The sequence below is a fragment of the Cavia porcellus genome, unplaced genomic scaffold (genome assembly GCF_034190915.1).
Source record: "Cavia porcellus strain 051 isolate PalLab524CR breed Dunkin Hartley unplaced genomic scaffold, mCavPor4.1 scaffold_7, whole genome shotgun sequence".
Taxonomy (NCBI): domain Eukaryota; kingdom Metazoa; phylum Chordata; class Mammalia; order Rodentia; family Caviidae; genus Cavia; species Cavia porcellus.
This window is the reverse complement of record NW_026947490.1, coordinates 5,365,270-5,371,269: the sequence shown is the minus strand read 5'-3', so window position 1 is coordinate 5,371,269 and position 6,000 is coordinate 5,365,270.

The following is a 6,000-nucleotide window of genomic DNA, read 5'->3' as shown; positions in this document are numbered from 1 at the left end:
ATTATCTTCACTCTTGCCAATATCTCCTGTCTTCTATGAACTGATCATAGAAGATTTCCAAGGAGATTCTAGGCATATATAACACTGTCCTGTAAATACTGGAATATAGCTCAGTGATAAAGCACTTGTCTAGCATGCAAGAAAACTTTTCTTGGGTTCAGTCTTCTAGGAGAGACAGAGACAGACAGAGATGGAGAAAGAGAGAGAGAGACAGAGAGAGAGAGAGAGAGAGATATCACCTCATAAAAATAACAATTAGATATCACTATACATCTATTAGAATAACTGAAATCCAAAGTGCTAACAGCATCAAATTGTGGTGAGGGTGTGGAACAGGAACTTTCTGTTGCTGGTGGGTTGAAAATGATTTAGCCACTTAGGAAGTGAGTTTGACATTTTCTTTTTTTTTAAATTTTATTTAAGGAGAAAAAGTAAAAAAACAGAAAAGGGGTACAAATTATACAGAATTTCAGAAAAAATAAACAGTAGGAAATCACTAGTTAATACATAACATATTGTTATCTTAGAAATAGTTGTTCAAGTTACAAAATTAAAGCATATAAAGTGTACTTTCAAACAGTGAGACTGCAAACAAGAGTTTGACATTTTCTTACAAGACTAGCCATACCTTACCACATGATATAGCAATAAAATTCCCATTTTTCAAACTAAAAAGTTGTACTCGCACAGAGACCTGCACACAAATGTTTATAACAACTTTCTTCATTGCGGTCCAAACTGGAAGCAACCAAGATTTTCCTTGACAGGTGATTGATCAGTTGTGGGACACCAGACAGGATGCAGCACTAAAGATAAATGAGCTATCAAATCACTGTACGACTTGGAGAAACTTAGACGCAGAGTGCTAAGCGAAAGGAGCCAATCTGGAAAAGCTGCATGTTGCATGATTCCAACTACATGACATTCTGGAAAAGACAAAACTATGGCAGCAGGAAGATCAATGGTTGCCAGAGATTGTGGGAAGGAAGGATGAAGAGGCAGAACACAGAGAACTTTTAGAGCAGTGAAACTACCCTGTAAAATCCTGTTAACAGTGGACAGATGACTTAGCAAAGCCATTGAACAGACCATAAAAAGAGTGAACACCAATGTAAATCATGGATATAAATTTCTGATTATGTATTACTATCAGTTCATTCATGGTAACATATGTGTATCAATACAAAATGTTGATACAGGAATAGGGAAACTGACAGAGTGGATGTTGTTATGGTTTGTGTTTGGATGCCCCCCCAAAACCTCATGTGGTCAAGAGGAGCAGGCCTTTTGAAGGCAGCTGGCTCTAGTGTCTGTGATTGGTTATTGATTAGCACTAGGACTGGCGGTGTGAGTCTGTACCTGCCCAGGGAGGGGTAGCCAGCATACAGTAGAAGGAGGGAAGGAAGCATGCGCTTCCTTTTTGCCCTTTTCATTCTTATCACTTGTGGCCACCATGACAGTTGCCCCTTAGCTACACCACTCTGCCTTGGAACCAGTTGCATAGGAACTAACACCTTCAAAAAAAATCCTGTAAACTAAATAAACCTTTACTTCTGTCATTTTGGACATCAAGTATTTTGTCTCAGCAAAGACAGATATCTTGGTTACTTTTCTTGTTGAGACAAAATACTCAACACCCAAAGTTAAAGGAGAAATGGTTTTAGAGGTTTTAGTTCATGATCAGGTAGTTCCAAGGCAGTGTCACACACTCTAGACCAAGCCACCCCTAAAAAGCCACACCCGCAACTCCATGAGGTTTTGGGGGAATGTCTTAAACATAAGCTATCACACTCCAGCTCTGGCTCTCTAAAGACTCATGCACATCCCTTTATGCAAAAGGCTTTTACACAACAAAACTTCTTCACAGTTGCTTTCTCTCTTTTTGCACTTCTGGTGTTTATCTCAGCCCATAATATCTCTCTCTCTCTCTCTCTCTCTCTCTCTCTCTCTCTCTCTCTCTCTCTGTCTCTCTCTCTCTCTGTCTCTCTCTGTCTCTCTCTGTCTCTCTCTCTCTCTCTCTCTCTGTATTCATTTCCTGTCATTGCTGTTAGTGAAAATTAAATCACAATCTTCTCCACTTAAACAACATAAATTTATTATCTTAGAGCTTTGGAAGCCAAAGGTGCTGAAACCATGATCCTACGTTTCTTGGTTCACAGTCCCAAATGCATTCTTAAAGCCAGAAGCACAGCCTGTTCCCATGACCAGCCTTAACTTCCATCCTGACCCCACTCTCTTTGGATCTGGTCTTCCTCCCTCCCTTTTCTTACAGACTTTATTATCAACTAGAGCACACCAGATAATCCCGTGTGATTGTCCCATCTCAAGAGCCAAAGCTTAGTCAGAGCTGCACCATGTTTTGTTCCATGTCAGGTGGTACATTCACACATACTGGGACAAGTGTATTCATACACCTGGAAGAGCCAACACTCACCTACCACACTCTGCTGAGCCAGTTCTTGTCCAGAAGTTACTGGGAGCCTCAGAGTTGCAAAAATCCCATGGTCACTTCTTCATCCTGTCTGTTCCCTTGGCCACACTCATCTGACTTGATCATTCTCAGACTCATTCTGGTGTCTCCCTTTTGATACTTTGAACTTCTTCCTCAGACACTGACAAACTTATCTTCCATTACATTTACAGATTAATATTTTGATCAATCTTCCTATGTATCATTCAGCTTTGCCATCACTGAAACTCACTACCAGACACCCACAATTTAAAGGAGGAAAGGCTTATTTGGCTCCCACTTTCAGGGGTTCAATCCATGATGGGCTGGCTCCCAGGCAGGAAAGTCATTACAGAAAGACAGGGAAACAAGGATGCTTAGTCCATGGCGGGGGGAAACTGAGCAGGAGAACAGATTCAGAAAGGAAGAGAGGAGAGACCAGGTACAGTACCCAAAATCTTCTTCTGTGACCCAAACAGACACACACAGAAGTGTGCTTTATTAATCCACTGAGTGTTTCTTTATCAAGTCAAGTTGCCTTGTCGTGATTAACAGTCCTATGCTATGTGTAACCAATCTCCCATTCCCATCACCAGCTTCCCAGCATGGATGCCCCCTTAACCCACTTGGGTTCCAAGGCTCCACTCTAAGCTGTGCCTGTGAGGCTTCTCTCCTTAATCCTATGACGCTCCAAGCGGGATGTCATCACACTCTGACACCCTGTGCAAAGCATCTCACAGACGGGGGCCACTTTGCCCTATGTGTAGGCCAGGTTACCCACAGATGCCTCTTCACCCTGCTTAAATTCCATCACCCATGATGGTCTTCCACATTTGGGCATCCTCTCCTACATGTTTCTTTTATCATTATCATCTTGCATTCAGTTGGGATATTTGTTACAATTGATGAGCCAGTGTTGATTCATTATTATGACTAATTTTTATAGTTACATCAGGATCACTCTTGACGTTACACATTCTGTAGGTTTTGAGAAAAGTATAATGACATGTAACCATCATCATAGTATTCTAAAACTAGTTTTATTATCCCCCAAATCACTTGTGCTCCATCTAGTCATCCCTGTTCCCTTTATATGGAATCCCCAGTAACTGCTGCTCTTATTGGAAATACAGTTTGACCTATCCCAGAAGGCTATATAATTATACTTGAACAATATGTAGCCTTTTCAGACTTTTTTTTCATTTAATGACATACAATTAAGGTTCATCTGTGTCTTTTGTGGTTTAATTGTTCATTTCTCTTTATTATTGAATAAGATTTCATTCTATAGATGTCCCACAGTTTGTTAATCTATTCATCTACTGAAGGAAGTATCAGTTGCTTCTATCTTGAAATAATTACAAATAAAACTGCAGTAAATGTCTAGGTACAGATTCTTGTGTGAACATGTTTTCAGCTCATTGCAGTATACGGATAATTCTGAATGATAAGACGAGACTGTTTAGCTCCCCAAGAAACTATCAAAATGTCATCCAAGGTGGTTGGTTAATAATCATTTTGCATTTCTACCAGCAAGTAAGAGTTTCCATTGATCTATATCTTCTCTAGCATTTGGTACTGCCAGTCTTCCCAATTGTAGACATTCCAATAGATATTTAGGTATCTTATTGTTTCCAGTGACAATTCTTTAAGGCCATACAGTGTCAACAATGCTTTTACAAGTTTCTTATCATCTCTCTATTTTTACTGGTGATTCTTTGCCCACATTTTACTTGGGTTACTTGTTTTCTTATTGCTACCTTCAAAGCTTTTTGTATATTTTTGGATATGAGTCCTTTATTAAACACAAGTTTTGCAATCATCTTTCCCTGGCCTATAGATTGCCGTTTCATTATCTTAAAAATGTCTTTTACAGAGAGCAAGTGTTTAATTTAAATGAAGTCCAATTTATCAGGTTTTTTTTCTTCTAAGGTTTATGTTTCTGTTGTATATAAAAAGTCACCACCAAATCCAAAGTCACCTAGATTTTCTCTGATGTTATCTTGTAAATATTTCAAGTTTGCGTTTTCTATTAAAGCCTATGCTCCACTTTGAATTAGTTTTTGTGAAAGGCAGAAAGTTTGTTTCTAGATTTATCATTTCTCATAACCAATTTGTGTAACACAGCTTTCCATTATTACAACAAATACCCTGATAACCAGTTTAATACAGGACAAAGTTTGCTCTGGGCTCATGATCTTAGAGGTTTCAGTCCATGACCAAGCAGGTCTGTTGCTTTGGGGCTTGTGGAAAGGCAGGGAACACAAGTGAAGCAAAGCTGTCAGTGAGGTCCCAGCACCCCCTCCCAGGGCACATCCACAGGGACCAGATCTCCCGGTTGTCCCTCTTCTTAAAACTTTCATCACCTTCATGTAACAGAAAATGCCTCCCTATCTTCACCCTGCCAGGATGCTTCAGTTTGTTAGCTGCCCAGGTAATAGTTCCGGTTGCTTCTGTCACCTAGAAACAACTAAACACTGTGATGCATAGCTGGTCACTATGATGCACATTGCATAAACCAATGTCCACTTGACAAGCTGCTCTGCCTCTGTACATCCTGCTTGCTTATCCCATGTAAACCCTAGACCACCAGAGATCAAGGCTTAATATTTTGGGAATGGTCCAAATCAGTGCCAATCGATGTAAAATAAATCTGCCTCCAAATCCTGGGTGTCATTTTGGTATTTCTGCTCACTGTTGCACTACTGGAGTGCAGCTGGGAATTAAGCCGTTAGCACACATGCCTTTGGGACACTTATAGTCTTCAGCATAGCACAATTGTTCTAGCACTGATTTTTGGAATGACTGTCTTTTCTCCATTGTCTTTCCTGCTTTGTCAAGATCAGCTGAATATTGAGATGGTAATTAAAATATATGATGAATATTTAAATTTTTAGAAGAACTTATGACACTAAAAGTTGTATTGCCATTAATCCCCCTCATTTTGAACACATGTATCCCATCTTTCTTGCTCCTGTCTGAAGCAGTTTGGAAAGTCCTATTTCTCACATGTCTTTATCTGGTGATAAAAATACAGTGAATGCTGCTGCCAAGTGCTATTTGATAGAAAGACAGACTCATAAAATCAGTGTGTCTTCATGCACCTTATTTACCAGGTCAGGCACCATGCAACTTCTGTCTCTTCCCCAAAGTCAAAATGACACGAAACAGAAACATTCTGAATAAAATTCAGACAGTGGTGGTGGCCATGACAGTTCACTGAAGACACTCACGAAAGAGGGCTTCCAGACCTGTTCCAGAAAGTGGCAAGAGTGATGAGATAAGTGTGCCCAAAGCAAGGACTATTTTGAGGGTGATTAACAGCAATGTGTCTTTGTAGTAAGTTTTAAAAAAATTCAACATATTCTTTAATCGTACCTCATATTTTTGTGGCTATATTTGAGTTCTCTCTTCTGTTTCACTAATAGCTGTCTAATGTAACACTTGGATATGTTTCTATTTTTAATATATATTTATATAAAACCATTCAGGCAGAGACTATTTCTGCAACTTCTCCAAAACTGCGGTTGAGCTAGACTGTGTCACATGCT